At 36.7% G+C, this 27,697-nt stretch overlaps 1 protein-coding gene across 1 annotated transcript in view; it reads right to left on the reverse strand.

The window, feature by feature from the left end:
- The window catches only part of LOC114320092 (uncharacterized), a 97,109-nt gene extending 77,976 nt beyond the window's left edge, over positions 1-19,133 (reverse strand). Inside the window, exon 1 of the mRNA XM_082900981.1 lies at positions 17,576-19,133. The gene's annotated coding sequence lies outside the window, so the exon portion shown is untranslated. The remainder of the gene's footprint in view (positions 1-17,575) is intronic.
- Positions 19,134-27,697: the final 8,564 nt, after the last annotated feature.

Here is a 27,697-nt window from a genome sequence, read left to right on the forward strand (position 1 = left end):
TTTACAATGAACCATGAGGAAATCTAAACGTGTCCTTGGGCCATACGTTGTTTACTATTGATCGTTCAGGTTAACATTCTGTTATCTGCTAACTCGCAGTATTGAGTCTTGACAAGCAAATGGAATGTATGTGCATTATGAAATTAAGGTATTATGTATCTCCGAATTATTATTAACGCTCTGTTTAACGCAAACTAGCTATGTTAACTCATGTGAATGATTGGAAGAATCTGTGTGCCTCTGTATACCCTGGGACTAATAATATACGTGCTTTATGTTAATGTTCTAATATACATAAGACAATTATGTTAACCTGCAATAAACCATGAGGTTATTCCGTTCTGTTTATTCGTCCCATTCATACTGTGATATGATATGAATTGTTCGGCCTTAAAGACCTAATATTTTCTGGTATAGAACAAAGTGCTGTACAGAACTAAGTGCTGCAATGCGAGCCACCTCTAGAATCCGTACGAGCCATCTCTTGAGTCCATACATATGTGAACTGGGCTTAAAGCCGATGTGAAAGTTATGAGGCCTATGGCCGTTCTATAACATCTGTGAGGCCTATGGCTAATTTATGACATCTGGGCCTATGGCCATTTTGTATGATCTGTAATATGAAACAAAGTGCTACGCGGAACTAAGTGCTATGATGTGAGCCACCTCTAGAGTCCGTGTGAGACACCTCTTGAGTTCATACAAGCATGTTAAAGGGCTTTATGATGTTCTGTTATGGGCTTTATGCCATTCTGTCAAGGGCTTTATGCCAATACAAGGGCTTTATGCCATTCTGCTAAGGGCTTCATGCCATTTTGTTAAGGATTTCATGCCATTCTGTTAAGGGCTGAAAGCTACTCTATTTAAGATGGGGCCCAAGGCCGTTCTGTAAAAGATACTTTTGTATATATTATTTTGAAAATGACTATGCTATACAATGTGTAATGAAATCCATATTTTGGGTTACGAAATGTTTAATATGATAAGGATTTTATGAAATGATAAAAATGCTATGAACTTCCGACATGTTTATGTTATGATACGATTTCTGGATAATTTTCCCAAAATGCCTAGATACGCTACGAAACTCTGAATGTTCAAGATATGACAAGTTTTCTGAAGAAGATACTTTGCTATGCATACAGAAACAAATTAACCATATGTTCTCTTTATTGATAAATGTTCGGATATGTATTATAATTCATGTTGAACATTGAATTGTTATGTGCTATTATTCACTGAGCTTGGCTCACTTTATTTTATGTCTGTTTTTGTAGGCACTCAACCTGGAGGTCAACCTTAACCTGTGGTTTCCGTTACCCAGTTGTCAATCCCTGAGTATTTAAACTCTTAGATGTTGACCGTTCAAGTTATGGAGTTTTGCTAAGTTTGTAAGTTGTACCCTAAAAGTCTGTTAAGATTGATGTGTATGTAATCCGTTTAGTTTCTCATGTTTTCGTTATACGCCCGACCTTGAGGGCTGGGTCTGTATGTGTATGCGTACATGGCTATCTTCAGATGCACGTCACTGTAAATTTATCTATATTATGTTCTGTTTGTGATCCTGGCATAGTAGTAATAGCTCAATGGATATTATTTTACGTTATTATATGTTATTAAATGCTTCCGTTCAGGCCCCATAGGTTGTATTCATCAGGTTTTTGTGTCCGTTTCTGAAGTGGTCATGCCCAAACTTTCAGGGGCGAGTTTGGGGTGTGACAGTCATGCTCTTTAACAATTTGACTTAGAGCCTTATACAAATATCTCCTGAGAGAGAGATAGAGAATTAGAGAGAATGAGGGTTTGTGAAGGAGTTCATCAAGGAGGAAGATTGAGAAATTAAAAAGGGGTTTATAAAGATTCTAACTCAAGGTATGTATAATTCATTCCAATTGGCCTTTCTCTTTGCTAATTGAGTAGGAATTCCTTTATGTTATGCAAGTTAGGGTTTGTAATATAGAACATGTATGTGTTAAATGATTAATAATGTTTCTTGAGTTGGTGGATTTGGGATTTTATTGGGTTATCTAGTGGGAATCACATCTCATGCTTCAATTGATATACTTGAGCTTAGTTATGTAGATAAATGACCACATGTGTATATATCTATGTGTATGTTAAGATGGAAATATTATGACAATGAGTTGTGGTTGTGAGTTAAGATTAAAGATCCAAATTGTACTTAGATTGATCTATGTTGTAGCTTCCATTTACATGATTTTTGACTCATGTTTTAACAATTAAGAGATATATTTTGAGTCCCAAGAGTACTCACCAAAAATTGAGTTTTGCTAAAATTTCGAACTGCAATCTGTGCAGAATCGCCACACGTGCGAGGGTCATGGCCGCACCTGCAGGAAGCCTTGCCGCACGTGCGGGGCTCACAGCCGCACGTGCGGCCCATGCTGCAAAATTTTGTTTGCTCTGTTTCGCGTGCTTAACCCTCTGGTATTTTTGAAATCTGTGTTTGATGTCCTTAAGATGCCTGTAAATTCGTTCGAAGTAAAATGAAGCAAGAAATGAAATAAGAAAGAAAAAGAACTAATGTATAAGTTGTGCATGTGTGTAGGTCATAACCTGGAAGGGTCAAGCGCTCCATTATAGCACTGTGAGTAATAATACGACATATGTACATTTTACTTATCATTAATGACTATTGTTACTAACGCTCTGTTCCTTGTAAGTGAATACACCAACATTTATGTTAGTTGGAGATCAATGTGATCTTATGTGAACGTTAAAAGATTTGTCTACATCGGTATGACTTTGGAATCATTTTGTTCTGTTAATAACGAATAATAACCCTCTGTTATCTATAAGCAAACTATGTCGTTTCTTAATAAATAAATAGAACTTATGTTCATCCTTAAACGATGAAATTTGTGTGAACCTAAGATCATTCTGGTTTGCCACTAACAAATCTGAGATTATTCTATTGTGTTACATATGGATCTGAGGTCGACCAGAACCTATGACATGAACGCAAAGGTCTAACATATTATGTGACCCACGTTAGTATATGAATTGTTCAGTCCTTGGTAAGCGTACTGTAATGATATATGTGCCCTCTGTTAACAGTTATTATTATTATTCTGTTATACGCGAAGCAACTGTGTCAATCTGTAATTAAACCATGGGAAACTTATGTGCACTATTGTGTAACGGTATTCTTAGGAAACTGAGATTATTCTGTTTCTGTTTATCCGTTCCGGTTATGCTATGCTATGACATGATATGGATTGCTCAGTCTTTAAGACCTATTGATTTCTAGTATGGAACAAAGTGTCGTACGGAACTAAGTGCTGCAATGCGAGCCACCTCTAGAATCCGCGCGAGACACCTCTTGAGTCCATACATACATGAACTGGGCTTAATGCCAATCTAGGCCAGAGGCCATTTTGCATGATCTGTTAGGCCTGGGTCCAATCTGTATTTTCTGGTATGAAACAAAGTGTTATATGAAACTAAGTGCCACAAAGTGAGTCACCTCTAGAATCCGTGCGAGACACCTCTTGAGTTCATATATGCAGGAGTGGGCTTAATGTCATTCTTTTTAAGGGCTTGATGCCACTCTGTTCAAGGGCTTAAAGCCATTTTGTTTAAAAACGAGGCCTAAGGCCATTCTGAAATTAGTACAGAATCAGATTAACTACCTGTCTTTTGCATTATATACGCATTGCTCTGCATTATAATTCAAGTTGTTCATTGAGTTGTTAAAGTACTATTATTCACTGAGATTGTCTCACTCTGAATTTTGTCTGATTCTGTAGGTAATAAATCTGGAGGTCAGCCATAACCCTCGATGCTCGTCTCCCTTTGTCAGCCTCTGTGTGTCCAGGCATTTGGGTGAAGTCTGCCCGTTTTTGTGAAGTTTGCTAAGTTTTGGCTTATACTCTGATTGTCTATAATATATTGAAGTTTCCAATGTTTTTGTTATACGCCCAAACAAGGGGCGGGGTTTGTATATGTGTAAGTAAATATTTATCATCTGATCTACTGTTTGTGATCCTGGCATGATAGTGGTCGCTCAATGGATGTAGTTTCTTTTTATTTCATGTTATTTTATAATATTTAATGTTTCCGTTCAAGCCTCATATGTTATGTTTACCGAATTTTATGTCTGTTTCTGAAGTGATCATGCCCAAACTTTTAGGGGCGAGTTTGGGGTGTGACAGGTCCTCTATCTGTAAAACTTCTGAGAGTGGGTATTCTTCGCTCGAGCGGTTACTTTGTATACTCGAGCAGTCCCACTTATTGTGTATGGTCTCTCGAGCGACACTTATTGCCCTCGAGTAGTCTATGTGTATATCATTTCGTAAAAGTCACTTTTTGAGTCATTTTTTCATCTCTCACTCTCTCTCTAAACATTCTAAAAACCCTAAATCTAGAGTCTCTCTCTCTCTAGAACTCCCCTTCTCTCTCCAAATACACCTAGATCCATTGATTTCTTCACCTTAGTCTCCTTATCAAAAATGTAGAGCTCGGCGAGGGCTTCCATTTAATCTGAGCAAATCGTCTTTTCGTCACCGGCAATTTTTCCGGCTGGTCTCCTCTTCACTTCAAGAGGTAGGGTCTGTTTCCTTAACTCGATGTGAGTTCGTTGGTGTATTTGTGGTATATTTTGATATATAGATCTTGTGGTGCTTAGATGGATTTTTGGGGTATATTTTGTGGGTTGAGGGTTTGTCCAAATTGGGGGTTGTTAGTTATGATTTTGCCTTTAAAATGTATTTTTGGTATACAAAGCTTGCATATGATTTTTTTTAAAAGAGAAAAACCCCAATTTGTGGAAGAATCCTAATTGATGTTGATTTTGGAAATTTGGATAGAGTTATGGAAAATGGATTTGGTTAGGAAAAGTATGTTGATGCTTTGGAAACACAACAAGTATTAAATACTCTTTTGGAACTGTTCTAGAAAGGTGATTGTTGAAACTATTGGATTGCATATCTGTATTGTTATCTATTAATTATTGCATTAAAGATAACTGTTTTAGCTATCGGTGGAGGATAGCATTGTCGTGTGTTAGAAATTGCATGTGGATTAGGCAAATTGAAATCATTCATATCATGGAGCATGTACTGGATTTTTTTATTTTTTGTTTGAAATTTGAAACCGTATGTCTGGGAAGGGGTTTTGGAAATTCTCGTATTTAGTCTTGGAAAATTTGCATTGCTTTGGAAAACAATATTTTGAATCACACGTAGTGTGCTACTAGAAAAATATAAATAAAGTGGTAAAGCTATGAGGGTGTGTTAAAGCATAATTAAGTTGGCCTGTGTGTCCTTGGTGAAAGACCTAAACCCGCGTGGTAGGTGTCGAGCCTTCCGGTTAGCACTGGTAAAAATGACCTTATGACTTGTATAGTTACTCGTATGAAGACTCACCTTGAAGATTTGCCCATTTTATTTGTTATCATTTTGGTTTTTGAAATAGGATGTTTGGATGTGGTTTTAGCAATGTATTTGCTTTTGTTTAGCGATGTATTCGCATTTGATTTAACAATGTATTTGTTGATTGGTATTGAGAGACCCAGATTGATTTTTGGAAAAGGATTTTATATCAAATAGATGTTTTGAACTCGTAAGTCATTTTGATTAAACATAAGGTTTTAGTGATTGGAAAGAAAGAATTTTGTTGAGAAGTCAAATGGATTTGAAAACGCATTTGGGCATATTGTATATATGTATTACATCATGATCATTTACGCTGCTGGAGCATGTTTAGTTTTTGAAATATTCTCTACTGGGCTTTATGCTCACTCTACGTGGCTGAAAATGTTTTTCAGGGGTACATGTATGGATATGGACTAAGACCTTAAGTTGTGTTTGGAACCGTGTAGGGTGGTTCTGTTAATTGTAAGCCTTGGGCCATTCATGTTATTTATTGGTCGTGTGCCATTCTTTAAGGGTTACACCCTTTGTATATGATGTAAGCCTCTAGGCATTCAATTTAATTTATAACATTTGTGTATATTTTAATTACAGAACATCCATTCGACTTAGACGTTTTATCTAGGAATGTATGAAATCGGATAAACACATGTATTGTATGACTATACTATTGGTATGAGCTGTATTATTATTGATATGTGTATACCCCTATAAGTTAGGCAAGAATCAAGGTGTATAGTCAGGCAAGAATCAAGGTATGAGCTGTATAGTTTCCTAATGTTAGGATGATTGTAACACTATAAAGGAACATGTTCTTCTGAATGAGAAATATAGAAAAATATTCCCAAACATATGAATATGAATTTCTACATGGTATCAGAGCAAAAAAGTTCGATCCTAAAGCTCTCCTTGAAATCCTAATCTCCTAGGAGTTCTGAAGCTGTAATTTGAATCCACAGCTTCCCCGTAAAACCTCTGCAACGTTGGAGTCCCACTACACCATCCGTCTCCGTAATATTAGCTTATAGACCAGAAGTCACATCGAATCAGATCCATCAGTAGGATCAGAAATTTCTCCCGAATCAATTCAACAAAGTTTTCCTGTGATGTTATATTCTACGATTCAATGGGTGACCAATCAATCGTAACAGAAACAGCAGTTGCCGCACCCCAGGTTATTGTCCAACAAGTTCACTAGGACAATTCTACATTCCCCATCGGAATCACACTGGATAAGACCAATTATTGATTATGGTCTCAACTCATGGAGATGCGTATCAGTGCTGGAAACAAAATCGGATATCTCACTGGAAAAACTACAAAACCAGTACATGGAGATGCTAATTATGATACATGGGTTGCTGAAAACAACAAGGTCAAAGGTTGGCTTATTGACTCGATGACCACATCATTGATGCAACGTTTCATTCGGCTTCCCACAGCCAAAGAGATATGGGAGGCAGTCTCAAAGACCTTCTATGATGGGTCTGATGAAACTCGCTTATTCGAATTGAACCGGACATCCTTCTCTACCAAGCAAAATGGTCGTCCCTTACCCACTTATTACAGTGAACTTATTGCCATTTTTCAGGAAATTGATGACAGGACTGCATCCCAAGCAGATACTGTTGAAGGAGTTACTAGGTTGCACTCAACAATGGCCAAACTTAGAGTCCACATATTCTTGAGTGGACTAGATTCTGATTTTAACCAAGTCCGTAGTGAAATCTTGCGCAAAGATCCACCACTTGACTTGGAAAGAAGTTATGCATACGTTCATAAAGATCACCAACAACGTCAGACAATAGGGGAATCACGTATAACTTCTGAGAGTTTGGTTATGGTTGCTACCCGAACTCGCCATGGTTCATCACCTGGATTCTTTAATTCCTCGTCAAAGAATGGCAAACCTCAAATTCACGGCAAGAATGGAGGTTTGATGTGCACTCATTGTGGTGAAACGGGACACTCCAAACAACGATGCTATGAGATTATTGGCTATCCTGAGTGGTGGGATTTTACCAAGAAGCCCCGAAAGCAAGTAACTAAAGCTGTGCTATGGCCACCACTGAGGCTGATTGTCCTTTGCCCACTGTTACTACTAATATAGCTCACTTAGGTAATAATTGTAAGGCCTGTGTTTTTTCTGTAGACTCTAAGAATGGTACATGGATTATTGATATAGGTGCATCTAATCATATGACAAATAACCCACATCAGTTACAGTCCATCAAGTCATCATCTCAATCCAGTATCTCAACTGTTAATAACAGTGCCTCACCAGTCACTGGAGAGGGCTCTATTACCTTATCTGATACACTCACCTTGGATACAGTCCTTGTTGTCCCATCTCTCTCATACAATTTGTTATCTGTTAGTCAAATTACTCACACTCTGTCTTGCACTGTGACGTTTTGGCCTATTTTTTTTCATTTTTTAGGACATTCTAACTCGGTAGATTCTTGGTTATGGTGTTAGACAGGGCAATCTCTACTATTTGGATCTGACAAATGGCGGGGCAAAACAGATGGGACAGGCACAACTTGCTAGTGGGGTGGACGCTGCTAAAGCTACTGTTTGGCTATGGCATCGGCGAATAGGACATTTTTCTTTTGGTTATCTTCAGAAATTAAAACTGCATTTGTTTTCGCGTGTTCATGATTCCGAATTCAAATGTCATATTTGTGAACTGGCTAACAGCCATCGTATTGCTTATTTACCTAATTTTAATAAAAGTTTCACCCATTTTTTCGTTATTCATTCCGACGTTTGGGGGCCCGCTAAAATTCCATCTTGGTCTGGTGCTCGTTATTTTGTAACTTTTATTGATGAATGTACCCGAATGACTTGGGTTTCACTTCTTCAGCACAAGAGTGATGTGCGAGCTATTTTTCAGGAGTTTCATCATATGGTGGCCACTCAATATCAACAGCAAGTCAAGGTTCTTCAATCAGACAATGGTGGGGAATATATAAATGCTATACTTGGCCAATTCCTTAGTATCCATGGGATTCGCCACCAAACCTCTTGTTCCGATACTCCACAACAGAATGGCCTCGCCGAAAGAAAGAACCGTCAGATTATGAAAATTGTTCGTGCCTCTCTGTTTGGTATGATTCTGCCTCGGTCCTATTGGGGTGAAGCTGTGCGATCCGCGGCTTACCTCCTTAATCGAACACCTTCACGTGTTATTGCTTTTCAGACTCCTCAGCAAAACCTTTGGTCTCTCTTGTCCGCTCCTTCATTACCCAATCTTGAACCTCGTGTGTTTGGGTGTGTTGCCTATGTTCACATTCCCCGGCATCAACGAAGTAAACTTGATCCTCGCACAACTAAGTGTGTCTTCGTTGGTTATGCAGAATTTCAGAAAGGGTATCGCTGTTTTGATCCACAAACACATAAATTGTATGTGACCTTGGATGTTTCCTTTCATGAATCAACATCTTATTACTCAGGGGATGTCTCTGAGCCTCCTCTTCAGGGGGAGAGACAGAATGCAGAGAACGCTCAGAATGCACATGATCCATTTATGGACTTGGAAGCACCGGAAGATAGATTAGAGGTAGAAAACAGTCTTGAGCACTCTTCCAATGAAGTTTCCAATGAGAGTATACAATCAATCCATGATGAGAACAATGGGAACAATGGACCTGCGGTTCTACCTGATGTGTTAAACATGTCTGAGGTACCAAATGAAGAATTAAATGCATTGTCAAATGAAGAATTGCCCTCTTCTACACCATTTACTAAAGAATCAGCCCCGAATCTTCTTCCTCAGGTAATTCAAAACACTCTACCACATGAACTCAACTCGAATGATTCCGCCGGGAACCTAGAACTTAGATACTCACAAAGGTCAAATAAGGGAGTCCCGAAAAAACAATATGAACCTGATCCCAAAGCCAAATCTAAATATCCGATTAGTAACCATGTGTCCACCCATAGGTTGTCAGAATCATATGCACTTACTGTTAATCAATTATCTTCTGTATTTATTCCTAGTAGGGTGCAGGATGCACTCGCTGACCCAAAATGGACAAAGGCAATGACTGAAGAAATGGAGGCTCTGCAGAAGACTTCCACCTGGGAGCTTGTGCCAATACCTCAAGGGAAAAAAACGGTTGGGTGTAAATGGGTGTTCACAGTTAAACTCAAAGCAGATGGAAACATTGATAGATACAAAGCAAGGCTAGTTGCAAAAGGATATACGCAAAAATACGGGGTGGACTATCAAGAAACATTTGCACCAATAGCCAAGATCAACACCATCCGTATTCTTATATCCTTAGCCGCTAATCTAGGATGGCCTCTACAACAATTCGACATAAAAAATGCATTTCTCAATGGGAATTTAGAGGAAGATGTATACATGGATCTGGCACCAGGAATGAAATGTAGTGTGTTTGATGCAGGCAAGGTTTGCAAGTTAAGAAAGTCACTATATGGATTGAAATAGTCACCGAGAGCTTGGTTTGGGAGATTCTCAAAAACAATGAAGGCATTCGGTTATAAACAAAGTAACTCGGATCACACTCTATTTTTAAAACACAAATCAGGAAAAGTGACAGCACTCATTGTGTATGTTGATGACATGGTGGTGACAAGTGATGATGGAGTTGAAATAAAAAAATTACAAGAATACTTGGCTAAAGAATTTGAAATGAAGGATCTTGGCCAGCTGAAGTACTTCTTGGGAATTGAGGTGGCGAGATCAAAGCAAGGAATTTCTTTGTCACAAAGAAAATATGTTTTAGATCTTCTAATTGAAATTGGAATGCTTGACTGCAAACCAGCCGAAACACTATGGAGATGAATCACAAGCTCAAAGAATATCCAGACCAGGTTCCAACAAATAAGGTTTGTTATCAACGCTTGGTTGGAAGACTAATTTACTTGTCACTCACAAGGCCTGACATTGCCTACGCAGTAAGCGTTGTAAGCCGATTTATGCATGCACCATGTGAAGAACATATGAATGTTGTGTATCGAATCTTGAGGTACTTAAAGGCCTCTCCATGAAAAGGATTATTGTTTTCTAAAAGCAATAGTCTTGATATTGAAGGGTATACGGATGCTGATTGGGCAGGAGATCAAACCACTAGGAGTCTACATCTGGGTATTTCACATTTGTAGGAGGAAACTTGGTCACATGGAGGAGCAAGAAACAGAAAGTGGTAGCAAGATCAAGTGCCGAGGCAGAGTTTTGAGGTATGGCCCATGGTATATGTGAGTTATTATGGGTAAAACGTGTATTGGAGGAGTTGGGATTTAAACATCCAATGCCTATGAATTTACATTGTGATAATAAGGCAGCAATTGAGATTGCACATAACCCAATACAACATGGTCGTACTAAGCATGTGGAAGTTGATCGCCATGTTATCAAGGAGAATCTCGACCAAAAGGCTATATGGTTTCCATTTGTGAAATCAGAGGATCAATTGGCAGATACTATCACAAAAGCTGTATCATGAAGGGTATTTAGCAGCTCGATTGACAAGTTGGGCATGATCGATATATATGCTCCAGCTTGAGGGGAGTGTTGGCATGAGCTGTATTATTATTGATATGTGTATACCCCTATAAGTTAGGCAAGAATCAAGGTGTATAGTTAGGCAAGAATCAAGGTATGAACTGTATAGTTTCCTAATGTTAGGAGGATTGTAACACTATAAAGGAATATGTTTGTCTGAATGAGAAATATAGAAAAATATTCCCAAACATATGAATATGAATTTCTACATATACTACATACATTTGCATGTGGGATGTTATCTATTATGTTTCGTTGGATGGTTTATTTACGTGGGCCAGACTCTGCAAATCTGGGGCATGACACTTATAACGTGAAACCAAACTTGTTCTTCACATCAAATTCATGCTATTAAGCTTCTCAATTAATATTTTCGAGATATATGTAAATGTTTTAATTTCAAATCCAAAATTATTCCTTAACTTATTTTGATCCATCAAGATTATTCAAAAGCTTTGAAATTTATTCGATTTTCCTTAATCTTATAATTTTTGACACATGTATTTTCCTTCACATTTCTAACCAATTGTTTTCATTTCCAGTTACTTTATATTCACTAATTTTACATTTCTATTCCTTAATAATTTGAGATATATAAATTCAATTAAATATTATTATTTGACAAAGGAATTCATTAATTATTTCGTACAATTAAATAGCTTGATTTTGGTTTAAGGCATTTGAAGGTGTTTTATATTAATTATCGTTAACAGTATTATTTGGGGTGTTACAATCTCCTCTCCTTTTAAAATTTCATCCTCAAAATTGATTTCTAAAACTATTCCTTGTTTCCATTGCATACCCAAATAAAATTAATTTAGTTTTTTTATTCTTCCCTCCTTTTTAATTGCTTAAGTTATTCTTAAATAATCTATATAGTTACCAATCTAGTAGAGTGGGTTCAATTCTCATCTTACACAAACATGGTTATAAAAGAACATGACCATAACGTACTTAACAGATTGGACAAAACAGAAACAAAAGCAAAAGTCTCAATTATCATTTCGCAACTAACAATTGTTCATATACATAAATTATTATGTCTTCCTTTTTGAGAGGTTAAAACATTTCTCTTCCAATGTCGATAATCTTGTTCTCATTCTATCATTAAAATTGGCCAATCATCATTAATATCAAATTCGAGTTCTCGGCCTATTATTTCCCTTAACAATAATATTTCGAACATTTGTTCCTACGCAAGTCATAAGCCTTTACTAACAATCTTAAATAAGGTAGGGGAAATTATCTCACTATTTCCAAAAGAAAGGTCATTTAGTCTCGGAGATTAAAATCATTTCGCTTAGGCATATGAGTAATGTTTATACAATATATACAAAATTCATCCATTTCCCTAAAATTACATCATGATGGTTCATATTAAAATGTATTAAATCATATATATTGTAGCATCCCCAAATAAAGTTTCATATGTTAATCTATAACAAAAATCTCTGGATGGCAAAGAAATGCTATCATTTAATAATGGTCTCAATTTCACATAGGTATTTCGCTCAGAAATAGTAATGGTAATTCGGAACAGTAGCATATTAGACATATATACAAATCAAAGAAAAACTTAATAGAATAAAGCTTGATAGAGCGATCTTAGCGGATCGAAATCGTACAAAACATCCATAAAGGTATGGAGCCATACAGAATGATCAATCACGATCGGGGCCATGCAAAACGATCATCAAAGATTGGCATCATATAGAATGTTTATAACGAATTGAAAATATATGCAAAACGTCTATGACAAATCGAAGAATGTCTCTATCGGATTGGAGATTTTGCAAAATCTATGTATCTAATAATCTTATCAATCACGGGTCAAATTCAAATGTCCAAATAAACGGATCTAAATCATCAATCATCAAATAACACAATTGCAAGTAAAAGCATGCATTCAATTTTGGACTTAAGATCCTATTCATGTACATAACATATTCCTAATGATATCTTCATTCAATATTTGGGTTAGGTATTAACCTTTAAACTGACCAAATAACTTGAGATATCTTTGGATCTTTGGACAATTCTTCAATTGATGTCTCATTTCTCCACATCTGAAACATACTCCAGTAAGTTGATGGCATAACCTCCTATGAGCCTTGGAACATATAGAACATATTGGGGTAGACCTACTCCTTCTACAACCATGCTTAGAAGTACTTGCCTCTCCTACCACAAAATTCTTAAACGCATTCTTTGGTTCCTTCTTTGACTTCACACTTAACTTCTTCTTTTGGTCCTGTAGTTTATTATCACGCTTCTTCTATTTTACCTAATCATTCCAACAAAGACTCAACTTCCATTTCATTCTTTCTTTTCACCACCTTTTCCTAAAGACATGAGAGAAGGGTCAATGACAATTGGGCTAATATAGACTGACTTTAATACATATTATAGCGATCCTGGTTCTTTCTCCTTTGGTTGTAGTATTCGGACTTAGTTCCGTGGATTCCGGTTGTTGTTTTGAACTTGTTTCTGTCCTTTAATTCTTTAAATTTGAGTTATAGAATGTTTTGGACTTGTTCGTGCCAGGTTGGGTGTGTTTGGGAGCAGGTGGTTGCTGCCCAGGTTTTTAGTCCTTCGCTCGAGCAAGATGTCTGTCGCTCGAGCGAGCGTGGAGTTTTGTGTCTGGTGGCTTGAGCCAGGGTTTCTTCGCTCGAGCGAGTGTTTGTGTCTAGTATAGACCTGGTAGCAGTGTTTCTTCGCTCGAGCGAGAGTTTCTTCGATCGAGCGAGCTTCTGGGTTGTAGACCTGAAGCATCGAGTTTTTGGCTCGAGCGAGCTTTTCTTCGCTCGAGCGAGGCTTTCCTGTGTCTGGTCGCTCGAGCGACCAATTCTTCGCTCGAGCGAGACTGTCCAGTTTAAATAGGCAGCAGCGGGTTTTGATCAGTCTTTTCATCCTCTTCTAGTTTCCAAACCCTAGGTCCGACTTCTCTCTCTCTAAACTCATCTTCTTTCTAGGTTTTCATCTACTTCTAGTGTGGATCCATCTTAAGTTCTTTGTAAGAAAGATAGAGTGCGGCTTGGGCTTCATTCTAATCTGAAAAATAGTGGATTTGGAGCACTTGGATTTCAGGTCATCATCTCTTTTTGAGTTCTCTTTTGAGGTAGGGATTCTCCTTGTTTCTTTTCAATACCTCGTCTATAGATAGACATGTGGTAGTTTTTGTATTGCATAAAAATTGTATCATGTTGGATTTGTGAAAATCATGGGACTGAACCTTGGGTTGGTTGTTGAATTTGGGTTTATTATCATTAGTTGTGGTTTGGGCTAATTGGAGTGTTAATTAGCATGTAGTTGTTGAAAGGAGAGGAAACCCTAATTTCTTTTATTTGATTTAATAAATTAATTGAGGGGTTTTGATCTTTGGGAAAATATTTAGGTATTTTGAGTCTTAATTGTGGTTATTGTTGTTTGTTGATGTTAATTGGGCCTTTTTGGTCAATATTGAGAAAGAGGAAGGAAAAACCCTAATTTATTGTTTATGACTTAATTTGCATAATTAGTTCGAAATGGCTTTGAAAAGAACGTAGTGAATTTAAATGAGTTATGGCTTTTGTCCTTGGGCATGATTTTGTGAAAACAAAGGAAGTGGAATTCATTTTGTGAAATGGGAAAGGTATTTTGAAACAAGTATAAGAAAATTGGAATGTTGTATCATGAGTGTTGAACACACTTGCGTGGAGTATAGCTTTAACTACCATGATCATGTTGTTGCTGAGTTTTATAATCTCATGTTAGTTGGGTCTGTTAATAGATATACAATAAGCATGCATCTAGAGTTTTGTCTTGGTCATTGGTGGAGGATGATACGGTTGCGTTGAATTGTTGTGTATGTATTACACCATTGTTGATTGAACATTATATGTAATGAAATGCTGAATTACATTATATTTGTATACTGGTTTGGGAGAAGAGAGGGGTTGTACTCCAGTGTGTGTGAGAAGATAGGTGATGTACTCCACACACTTTTGTGTTACGCGCTTATAATCAAAGGTATCATACCCTTCCAGCTAGCGCCTGGAGAACTGACGCGCTGATAATCTAAGGTACCATACCCTTCCAGCTAGCGCCTGGTAAACTGGTAGATTGTGGTGAGAAGTGTATCTTTGGCTTACTACGCATATAGCTAGTAGTGCAGTGTTGTTTTGTTATTGTTTCAGTGTATCTGAAAACATTGTGGATTGTATTTGTTACAGTGTTGGAGGGACGAGCTGACTCATTGATTGATTTTATGTATGTAGTTGAGTTGTTCTCTTTTTATAGAGGTGTGCATGGATAATTATGATATAATTGGAATTGCATTGAAATGCCAAATATGTTTTGAAAAGGCACAGCTGTTGTATGTGTGGCAAATGGAAGAGTAACGGGCTTAATGAATCTATTTTTCTAAGTAGTTGTTAATGTCATAAAAGATTGGGAACGGGGGTTAATGAAAGGAAAAAGGAAGGAGAAATCGCTTATAGCGGTGAATTAAATGATTGTTTTTAAGAAAAGTTCATATATATATTCATATATATATTTTGTATAAACTGTCACATTATTATTCTAGTATGAGAATGGGTGTTCATGATCATAGCTATCTGTAATGTTGTTATTGTTAAGGAGCATGTTGAGTTCTCTACTGGACTATATGTTCATCCCACGTTGTTGAATCTTTTCAGGTGTTTAGCAGGGTGTGCTACAAGTTTTGGATCTTCTTATTTGTTGGCCACGGGGCCTCAGTTATGTTGGCGGAATGCCATTGTTGCAAAGGGTTACACCCTTCTTCTTGTACTTTTAATGATGTAAGCCCAAGGGCAATTTATTAAGTTAGTTCATGTAATATTTACTTTGCATACGAATGAGAGTATTGTTAATCACTTCTACGGATTGAATGTATGAGTTTATTTCCGCATGTTATCTCTGAAATTGATTTAAGTTAAAGAATTTGATAATGACTCCGAGTAATAAAAAGTGGGGCGTGACACATATAGAGCACACACAATCATACAAAAACATTGGTAGGGTAACCTATTCATTCCCAGGGAATTTACCCATAATTTCCGATTCAAAGCTACGCCGGCCAAACGTGATTCTAATCGGACTTTCAAGGTTAATTCAACAAAAGTATGAGACTCTAAGGTTCAACATTTCACACAATAAGCTCCTTGCCAAAATATAGACCATCTAACGTACCAAACAATTATTTTATCCCACTATCACTATAATTTCATACATTTCATTCTTCTTTTCTTTTTTTTATAAACATTTCAACTTTCTCCAACATTTCCATAATCTAATATACTTGTAACTAACAATACTTCCATTCAAAAATTTAATTTCTTGCAATATCAAATTCTCACAATACTAAACTTTTCATCTGCCCTTGTTCTTACCTTGATCTATATGAACTCATATTATAATAACCACAGAATATTTGCATATATACACATAGGCACAATAATCACATATTCACATATTCATATATTCACATAATTTTAGTGCACATAAAGCGTATATACTAATCAGATGAGTGCATCCTTAATCCTTTTATAGAAACCTTAATGCTCAATTGGACAAGTGTGTAAGTTATTAACTCGTGCTCTAATATCACTCTGTGAAGAACCCAACCCGTCCCTAGAGGTTAGAGCGGTGACCGGCCAGTAATCATAGATTACCAATGGCCTCAAAGACAAAATTTCAAAATGTTTAAATAATATCAAAGCCTAAAGCGGAAGCAAAAGAAAATTAATTTTTCCCATTGAGCTATGCATACATGACATAACAAAGCAATTAACGTTAATAACTCACATCCCATAGTCATTCACACATACATATTTCCATGTAATTCATACATGAGTCAAGCATAATTCGGAACTTACTAAAATATTAAAACTTATATTCAAAACATGGTCATAGGAGACCAAACAAAAATAAAAGCACAAGCTCCTTTTGGGTTGACTCTAAGGCTAGATATCTGGTTGCTCACCTATATATATATATATATACACTTATATACAAAGAGTGAGCGAAAACTCAGTGAATAACATCAAAGGAAAGAGGTTAATAAATGAGATTAGTATTAAATAAAATTACACTAATAATTTAAACGTTTGAAATATCTTTCCCATTCATATCAGATTCAAGTAGATCATAACAAAGCAGAACGACCTCGAGTCCGATTCAATATGCTTCGAAACAGAGTAATGACCATTTGGTCTTTTATACATAATTCGTTGTAAGCATATCAAAGGTACCAAACGACCTTGGGTCCAACATATCTAATATACGAAACGATCTTAGGTCCATTGAATCAAATATATGGAACGACCTTGGGTCCATCTCATACAAAACGACCTTAGGTCCATTGAATCAAATATATAGAACGACCTTGGGTCCATCTCATACAAAATGACCTTTGGTCCATCATATGCAAAACGACCTTGGGTACATCTCATACAAAATGACCTTAGGTTCATCATATGCAAAATGACCTTAGGTCCATCTCATACTTCAATTCTTATCAAATTCATTTCAAAAGTTGCATTCAAAACGATAGAATTCATAATTCGAAATCATAAGTTCGGAAAGCTTACCACATTAACATTAAGAAAATAGCGTATAACAAAAATATCTTTACTAAGATATCACTTACAGTGATTAGAGTGTTGTCACGCCTTCGTGATCTACATAACACACATTGGAACATTTGGCCAATTCAATTCATTCCTTCCTTAACTAATTCTTCTTAACTCTTTTCTTACCTATTAGGTCAATCATGAGGCCTAATTCATGCCTAAGATTGCTTGGAAGGAAGACAAAATGAGAATATGAACAAAATGCAATTTCCCAAAACATGTTGAAATGAGCCTGACCGCTCAAGCAGACCTTTGGTCGCTCAAGCGGATTGTGCTATCTGCAAAAATATTGAATGCATACAATGTACGCTCGAGCTGTGACTATACGGCTAGAGTGATTTGTAAAATGCAGCAAAAATGATATCAAACACATTTCCAAAACTTGGGGTCATGAATAGCTTGCTAAAAAAATATTGAAACACTTCAGAAAGCATAAATGTATGACCATTTAGAAATCATTTACTCAAAACCTCAGCAATTTAACAAGATTAAATTTGAAACTTCATACATGCAAAGATTTTCCAACCTGTTTTCCTTTGAGGACCAAAACATGAAATTGAACATGTGAAGTCATGAATTTTCTGACATAAAATGCAATATATAAGCTTTCATGCATCAATACTTCAAAATCCAAACCCAAAAATAATATGCCTAAATTGAATAAAAATTCCTAAATTACATTACTTACATGGATTAAGGATTAACATCAAACCATTTACATTAAAACTCCTAATTTAAAGATTAAGCTCATTTTTTCTTAAACTCATAATTTTCCAAAGCCTCGCTCTTCATGTTTCAAAACAGGAAATCAATCTTCAAATCTTTTAGAAATCCATGTTGTATGTGCAATTGAAACTTTTTGAAGGATTAACTCATGCATGTAAAAATGAGACTCAATTAATTCATGCAAGACTACAAAAATCAAACCCAAATAATTAATTTCCAAATTTATTCCTCAATCTTAAACCTAACTTAATCTTTTTCATCTTCTTGCTAATTTCTTTTTAATTACATGGAATTGAACCTAATTATTTCTTGAATTCAATTATTGCATGAATTTCATGCAAGAATTAGGCTTAGATTTCTTACCTAGAGTTTTGATTTGTTGAATTTCTTGTTGAAGTTTTGAGTCTCCTCCTACACTTTCTATTTTTCTTCTGTTTTTCTTCTTTCTCTTGAACTTGAACTCAAATCTTTCTTTTCTAATTCTCAAACGTTCCAGCGTGCGCGTGCTCGCGCGCACACACACACTTCATTCTTGACTTCAACTCTCTCTCTTTCTCTCTCAACTCCAATGTAATAAAACAACAACAATGCTACAGACCACTAAATTTTTACCACTAACACCACCACTAATGATGTGGCAAATAAAATAAAAAAAAACAAAACAAAAACTAAGACACAAAACACATGTGGCAGTGAGTGGGACCCACTGCCACATCCCTAATGCAACCACTAATTAGTGGGTCTGCATCATTTTTCATAAAACAATGGGCTCCCCTTTAATCTCTTCTTGTGACTCTCCGTTTCCCAATATAAAACAAATGAACATAAGACTTCCAACACAACAGCACAACCCACCTCTTTTCTTTTATAGAGCCACCAGCCAAATAGTACACGTGCACACACCAAAACGGCACAACCGAGGAGGTTCTACACAGCTATCTCAATTAATTAAATGGGTAGAATTAGCTTAACTCTTAGTTACACATTAACTTAATTAAATATCACTTGGTCTTAATTAATCATGGTTACCACATAGCTTAATTAATTTAATTAATCTCAATTAAGGCTTAATTTAATCGTATTTAATTTTATCAATTTGAATCAGATTTTTAATCAAATACACAGAAGGCTCCAAATATCCAACTAAACTTATTAGACTCCTCAATTTTGATTTCTCAAATCATTTAGACTTTCAATTTATGATCTGAAGAAAAATTTCTATTCACAAATTACATATTTAAATTTGATAAATCTCAAGCAAATCCAATTCAGAATAGTCACAATTTCCAATCCACATAACTTAAGTAAATTAATTCCAATTACGACTCAATTTAATCAAATCCTAATTTTACTAAACTAAATCGAATATTTAATTAAACTCCCTTATGGTTCATTATATAATATTAAACTGATTCAACTCATCAATTACACCTTCTAAAGCCATTTAGACCTTCAATTTTTTATTCAAAATCAAATCCTCTAATAAATAAATTACTATTCACATATTGTAAATAAGTCTTGAAAATTAATCAGTTAATCATTCAAATAAAATTAATTCTTGATTTTCATACTAAATTAATCTCAATTAAACTAATTTAATCTTATTTAACTTCGTTAATCTTAATCAGTTTTTCGACAAAATGTCTAAAATGTTCTCCACGTCAAATTCATGCTATTAAGCTTCTCAATTAATATTTCCGAGATATAGGTAAATGTTTTAATTTCAAATCCAAAATTATTCCTTAACTTATTTTGATCCATCAAGATTATTCAAAAGCTTTGAATTTATCTGATTTTCCTAAATCTTATAATTTTTGACACATGTATTTTCCTTCACATTTCCAACCAATTGTTTTCATTTCCAATTACTTTCTATTCTCTAATTTTACATTTCTATTCCTTAATAATTTGAGATAATTAAATTCAATTAAATATTATTATTTGACAAAGGAATTCATTAATTATTTCGTACAATCAAATAGCTTGATTTTCGGTTAAGGCATTTAAAGGTGTTTTATATTAATTAACTTTAAGAGCATTATTTGGGGTGTTACATATTCCATCAATACACACTTGGCCAGATAGATGATGGCTGGTGCTATTACTTAAAAATAAAAAGAGGTCGTGAGAAGATCGTCAAAAGAATGTCGGACAAAGACTTGCTAGCAACTACGAAGACGTTGAGGTCCCAGTGTCAGGCTGGTATATAAACCACAAAAAAGGGTTTGCTGGTATGAATAGCACGGTTTTCTCCTCTTTAACTAAGTGCTTGTTTATCTTGCATCGAGCTAACACTTGCTTCTTTCTTAATAGACTTGAAGGCACTGACGGAGACATACGTCTATACCAATTAGGACGCTCTCCGTGCCGTGCTGAGATATCGAGATAGAAACTGGACCGAACTACTAATCTTTGAACCAACCTACCAATACAATGACAAACGGAAAAGCAGAGTCACAAACTTCCTCCTAGAGCCTTCGCCAGAATCTGATCCTACTTTGCCCTCATTCCTTGAACCGAAGAAGAGGACATGGCCAAAAGAAGAGCACTCAGGGCCATCATCACGAAACAAGCTTCATTTGTGCCTACAAGCACCCAAGCCGAATAGCATCCAACCGAGCATCGAGTGGAGACCATTGTTGCCCTTTCAACCATTATGGCTTCTTCTTCTTGGCCAAGCAAAAGGGTCCAAATAGTACCTGGTGAACCATCTACTAGCATTCTATCCATCATATTTTTGTCTTGAGGGGCTGGCCGAGCTCTCCACTCAATATAATGGTCTAGCTGGCCTATCACCACTAGTTCCTCCAAATGTTGCTTCAACGGCATGCAATCCTCAGTTCATGCCCAACTTCATCGCAGAAGGTGCATCGGGATCTTGAATCATAGCCCCTCTACGTTTCTCCCAATTTGGCAGGCCGCCAAACAAAGGGTTCATCACGTATCTCGCTAAGGATGTGGTAGATATGCTTATTGAAAATCATTGAAAAAACTGCACGAACTTTTAGCTTCTTACCTTGTTCTCTTTGCTATTTTTTTTTTTAGGGGGGTTCACCACGGTTACTGTAGTTCGGCCTTCCTTTCTTTCCAATCATGTTAACCTTGGCAGAAGTGTTTTTGTCCGACATCACTGTTGTTCTGGACCTTGCCCTGGTGCGGTGTCATCCTCCTCCACCCTGATGTGCTAGTGCACTCTTTCCATCAAGACTTCCATGGTAAGAGGTGGAGTCATGGTCATGGAATCCCATGAACAAAAACTTTTTATACATTAGTAACTCTGACCTATACATATATAAAAGATCTCACATGTCCAAGATCATACATGTGTCATTAACATACAAAAACTAGAACTTATACATAGACATGGTCAAGCATGACCAACAAAAGAAAATTAAAAAATAAAATAAAAAATAAAAAGCCTCATTCGTGAGGCGATCCATGGCTCACTCCACAAAAACTCGGTAATCCTTCACAGGTTCACTAGGGCTGGACATCCTGTTGCTCACCTAAATACATATACACACGGAGTGAGCGAAAGCCCAGTGAATAACATCAGAGTAAAGAGATTATATGAATGAGTTCTAATGTTCAAGAAAAATCATTCTCATCATATTAATTTCATATCATAACAGAATGACCTAAGGTCCAACACATGACTAAACGACCTCGGGTCCAACATATACAGAGATACATAACAGAATAGATCATGCTTGGTAGAACGACCTCAGGTACATTGACCTCGGGTCCAATCAATTACAACTGTATAATGACCATTGGGTCAGCACTTAACAACTATTCAGACTTATTAGATATTCAGAACGACCATGGGTCCATCTTGTCAATTATACAGAACGACCTTAGGTCCATTTCAGATATACAGAATGACCTTAGGTCCATCACATATATTTGTATTTCATCAAACACATTTGCACATATCATGTTGATCAAACAAATAGAAAGCTCATTTATAACACGAAATCATAAGTTCAGATAAACTTACCACAATGGTATCATTTAGAAAATAAAATACATGAAAATATCTTTACTAAGATATTACTCACGGTGTTTCGGTTGCTGGCATGTCCTTGCGGATGATCCTACACAATTCATAAGCATACATATATTGAATCACATTGCTCATTCGAATCGTTCTCTAACTTATTCAATTCTTTAAGCTTCATTCTAACTCTGTAATTCATTTAGGATGCTCAATTCATGCGTAGGAATGCTCATAAAGGAATGAGAATAGAATTATGAACAGAATATGACTTTTCAAAATATGCTGAAACAGGGCACTTAGCTCGAGCGTAACATTGGTTGCTCCAGTGGACCACATGGTCTGCAAAAGTACTGGATGGTCTGAATCTAGTCTCAATGGTCGCTCGAACAATAACTCTGTCGCTTGAGCCAACTACAAATGTCTGCAAAAATACTAGATGCATGAGATGTGCGCTTGAGCAACAATGTGTTCGCTCGAGTGATGAGGTCGAATTCTGAGTTTTCCAGAATTGAATTGAGCTTCAAAACATATATTTTCAAATCACAAACTTGCATGGCTTACTCTAAACCTCCAAGGTCTGTATAGTCCTCTCTAATTGTCCATCAGTTTACGGATGGAAAGCAGTGCTAAACCTCAATTCTGTTCCCATTGCTCTTTGAAGACTTTTCCAAAATCTAGATACAAATTTTGGATCCATATCTGAAACAATAGATACTAGAACTCCATGCAAACAAACAATTTCATCGATATAAATAGTGGCAAGTCTATAAGCATCGTATACAATTCTCATAGGTAGAAAATGTGCAGATTTAGTCAGCCTATCCACAATAACCTAGATAGAGTTCATACCCCTAGGTGTCCAAGGTAGAATGATTATGAAGTCCATGGTTATGGGCTCCGATTTCCATTTCGGAATAAGGAGATATTGAAGTAGCCCTGGTTATTTCTGATGTTCGGCTTTGACTTGCTGACATTGAAGGCATTTAGACACATATTCTACAATTTCCTTCTTCATGCTAGGCCACCAATAACTTTGCTTCAAATCTTGATAGATTTTACTGTTGCCCAGATGTATTGCAAACTTTGATTTGCGAGCTTCTTCCAATATTCTTTTCTTTAAATCAGAAATGTTAGGAATACACAATCTCCCTTGAAAATTCAACACTTGATTCTCAACACTAAACCCCGGTTTTGGATTTGATTTGAACTCGTCAAGCACTTTCTTGAGGAATTCGTCCTTCTTTTGCTTTTGCTTTATTTCTTCAATGATTGGCGATTGAGTTGAGATGGCGGCTATCATTCCACCTTGTTCGTGAAACATCACTTCAATCTTGGATCTTTCTTAGTCCTTTAGTAGTTTTCTCTGTTTAGTGAGCAAACATGCTAAGTTCCTCATTGACTTTCTACTCAAGCATCGACTACAATGTTAACTTCACCCAAATGATATTGAATATGGAAATCATAATCTTTAATTAGTTGTAGCCATCTTCTTTGCCGCATATTCAACTTCTTTTGTGTGAAGAAGTATTTCAAACTCTTATGGTCGATGCAGACTTCACATTTTGCTCCATATAGATAGTGGTGCCAAATCTTCAAGGCAAACACGACGGCAGCCAACTCCAAGTCATGTGTAAGGTAGTTCTTTTCGTAAGATTTCAATTGCTGATAAGCAACGGCTATCACCTTTCCATTCTGCATCAACACACAACCTAGACTCCTGTAAGAAGCATCACTATAAATCACAAAATTCTTCGTACCTAATGGTAAAGTCAAAACCAATGTTGTAGTTAGTCTCGTTTCAGTTCTTCGAAAGCAGATTCTCTTTCATCGGTCTATTCAAATGGTTATAATACCCAGCTAATCCCATGAATCTTCAGACTTCCGTCACATTTGTTGGTGTAGGCCAATTCACAATTGCCTCAACCTTTTGTTGGTCTGCTAATGTCCCATCCCTGTTAATCACATGTCCTAGAAACACAACTTCATCCAACCAGAATTCACATTTCTTTAATTTGGCATACAATTTCTTCTCCCTAAGTGTTTGCAAAATAGTTCTCAGATTTTGTTCATGTTCTTCTTTGCTTTTTGAGTAAATCAAAATATCTTCAATGAATGCCACAACAAACTCATCAAGATAGGATTTGAAAATTAGGTTCATAAGGTCCAAAAAGCTGTGGTTGCATTTGTCACCCCAAATGGCATAACTAAAAATTCATAGTGCCTATATCTCGTACGGAATGCAGGTTTCTCAACATCTTCAGCTTTCACATTCAGTTGATGGTACCTGGATCTCAAATCAATCTTCGAAAACACTTGTGAACCCTGCAACTGATCAAATAAATCGTCAATACGGGGAAAAGGGTATTTATTCTTAATTGTTACCTTATTTAACTCCCGGTAATCGATACACAAGTGTAAGGTTCCATCTTTCTTCTTTACAAAAAAAAAATTACAGCACCCCATGGTGAAGTACTCAGTCGGACAAACCCTTTGTCAAACAAATCTTGCAACTATTCTTTCAGTTCTTTCATTTCAGCAGTTGACATTCTATATGGAGTCTTTAAAATGGATTGAGTACCCGGCATGACTTCAATGGTAAACTCAATTTCCCAATCAACCAACTCTCCTGGTAATTCCTCCGGAAACACATCTGGGAATTCTCTAACAACAGGAATATCATCTAACATAGTATTTGTAGCTTACACAGTCAAAACACTACATAGATAACCTCGACACCCCTTTTTAAGTAGTTTACAAGCTTTCATTTTTGAAATTAGGTAAGGTGGAGGTACTACACCATTACTCACAAATACAAATTCATCATGTCCCGGTGGTCTAAACAAAACCCGTTTTGTCACACAATCGATAGTAGCACAATACTTTGATAACCAATCCATTTCCAAAATCACATCAAAATGCCTAATGTCAAGAGGCAATAAATCTACAAATAACGTAGCATTTCCAATAAGTATTTCACAAGCACGATATACAAATGAACACAAAACAGATTCCCCAGATGAAGCAGATACACACAACAAGTAATGCAATGATTAGTCTAGATGCAAATGCAGTAAATACAAAAGAATGTGTCACACCTAAATCAATTAGCACATAAGTATCTTGGTTGCAAATAAAAAGAGTACCGAAGACAATGGCCTCAGTATTCTGTGTATCGCCTGGAACAAGTGCAAACACTCTCCCTTGCCTTAGTGTGTCTCTTGTAGCAGCAGGTCTTACAGTGTTTCCTGGCATTAGGACAAATCCAGTTGAACTAGCAGCTGGTCTTCCACTTCTCTGTTTAGTTTGGGGATAGTCTTTGACCATATGTGTCACGACCCCAAACCGCCCCTAGTAGTTTGGTGCCGTGATGGCCAGTAATCCGAGATTACCGAAGGCCAACTTTCAAAATTCACACACAATCAGAGTATAAAGATATGGGGCTCACAAGTGCGGAAGCAATAATTTAAAATACAAGTGGTCCATAAGAGCAGTGCATAAGTCAAATGAAGTGGCATACATCTTTACATAGCTTTACAACTTGAATACAAATAAAATGAAGTACAAAAATACATATTACATCTTGGAAAAAGGCTTCTCAAGCCGACCTAAACAAAATACATGAAATACAAGTCAAGAAACATAATATTCAGCATTGCCGACATAAACCTTGCCGACATAACATGCATCCAAAACATCTTGCAAAACAAACATCTCGGCGTAGCCGACTTCTTGCTTGTTACCTACACACATACATAGGGAGGGTGAGCTTGGATACTCTGTGAATGGTATAAGTAATAAAGGGGTTAAATGAATGATTCCCGAGATTCTTTCCAAAACAATACATAGTATATCCTTGTCAAAACCATGCATAACATAGCTTAGCTTGACTTGAAACAAAACATCAATTGAACCTTGGTCTTTCAAAACAAACTTACTTAACATACGTCAAATCTTAAAACATGGGGTGATGACATTCCGGACAAAACAAACAAAGGTGCCACAAAAGCTTAGAGTCCCCTGGCACGTACGGACTTCACATGTGTGCTACGAATGCTTATAGTCCCTTAGCATGTACAGACTTCACATGTGTGCTACGAATGCTTGTAGTCCCCTAGCACGTACGGACTTCACATGTGTGCTACGAATGCTTATAGTCCCCTAGCACGTACGGACTTCACATGTGTGCTACGAATGCTTATAGTCCCTTAGCACGTACGGACTTCACATGTGTGATACGAATGCTTATAGTCCCCTAGCACGTACGGACTTCACATGTGTGCTACGAATGCTTATAGTCCCTTAGCACGTACGGACTTCCTGAGAACGTCACCCAAAACAAAACATATACTTGATACATAAAATAGGGATATCATTCATGCTTAACAAATACTTTTATCAAAACAAGGCAAAGCTTTATCAAAACCTTAAGAACATAACTTTATTAAAAATACCACTCACATAGTTCTTGGGATGTCGGGATCAAGGCAAAGGTCCAAGTCCTACAAACACATGGCAAAGTCTACTGAATGCACTTCTCAAAACAAGTCTTACATACATGCAAATGATCTCGGAAAACATGTTGGAAGTCAAAACACAGTTTTACATGTCAGGAAGACATGCTGGGTACCAACCAGGTCTTTGCCGAGATCCCACACCTCCTGGCCGAGGTGTGGCTACCTAGGCTTCTCGGCGTGCGGCTGCATGCCGAGGTGTGCACAAGACAAACTAAAGGTGTAAGTGATCATGCAAGGTAGGCCAAGGTGAGATACGATGCTTGGCCTAAGTGTGAGGTCTAGGTAAGAGTGATCTCAGCGACTACACCTCGGGAAGTGAGGTCTGGAGATCTAGGTTTCCACCCGTGAAGAACAGGAAGAACATGAACATGAAGATCATGAAGAACATGAATGCTAAAATCATAACTTCTTTACTACAAAAATCTGGGATTTCATGCTATGAATTCGAAAACATGGACCTAGGTACCCATGCTTGAAAATCACGTGAAAACAAACACAAAAACATGGATCTTGGCATGAGCTTTCGGATTAAAACATAACTTTCCTTGAAGAACACATGAATGCTATTTTCTCTTTCTAAAACCGAACTTCAAAGCAATGCATGGCTTACAAATCATATTCAATCATGCAATGCAATAACATAAACATGAAGAACGACAAGAGCAGATCAAGAATCTAACCTTAGAACACGGATCTAACGGTTCGATCTCTAGGGATCAAGCTTGGAAATCTACTCTCCCTCAAGAACTCTTCTCCCTCTTCTAGAGCTTCTCTCTCCTCTTCAAAACAAAGATATAGAAATGATAGGTTTTCTCTCTCTATCGGCTGACTTAACACTCAGCTCAGACACGTGGCAACGACTGGTTGGCTCTCCTCAAAAAGGTGATAGATTGACAAGA

The sequence above is a fragment of the Camellia sinensis genome, chromosome 13 (assembly GCF_055761805.1).
Source record: "Camellia sinensis isolate YWXY chromosome 13, ASM5576180v1, whole genome shotgun sequence".
Lineage (NCBI taxonomy): Eukaryota > Viridiplantae > Streptophyta > Magnoliopsida > Ericales > Theaceae > Camellia > Camellia sinensis.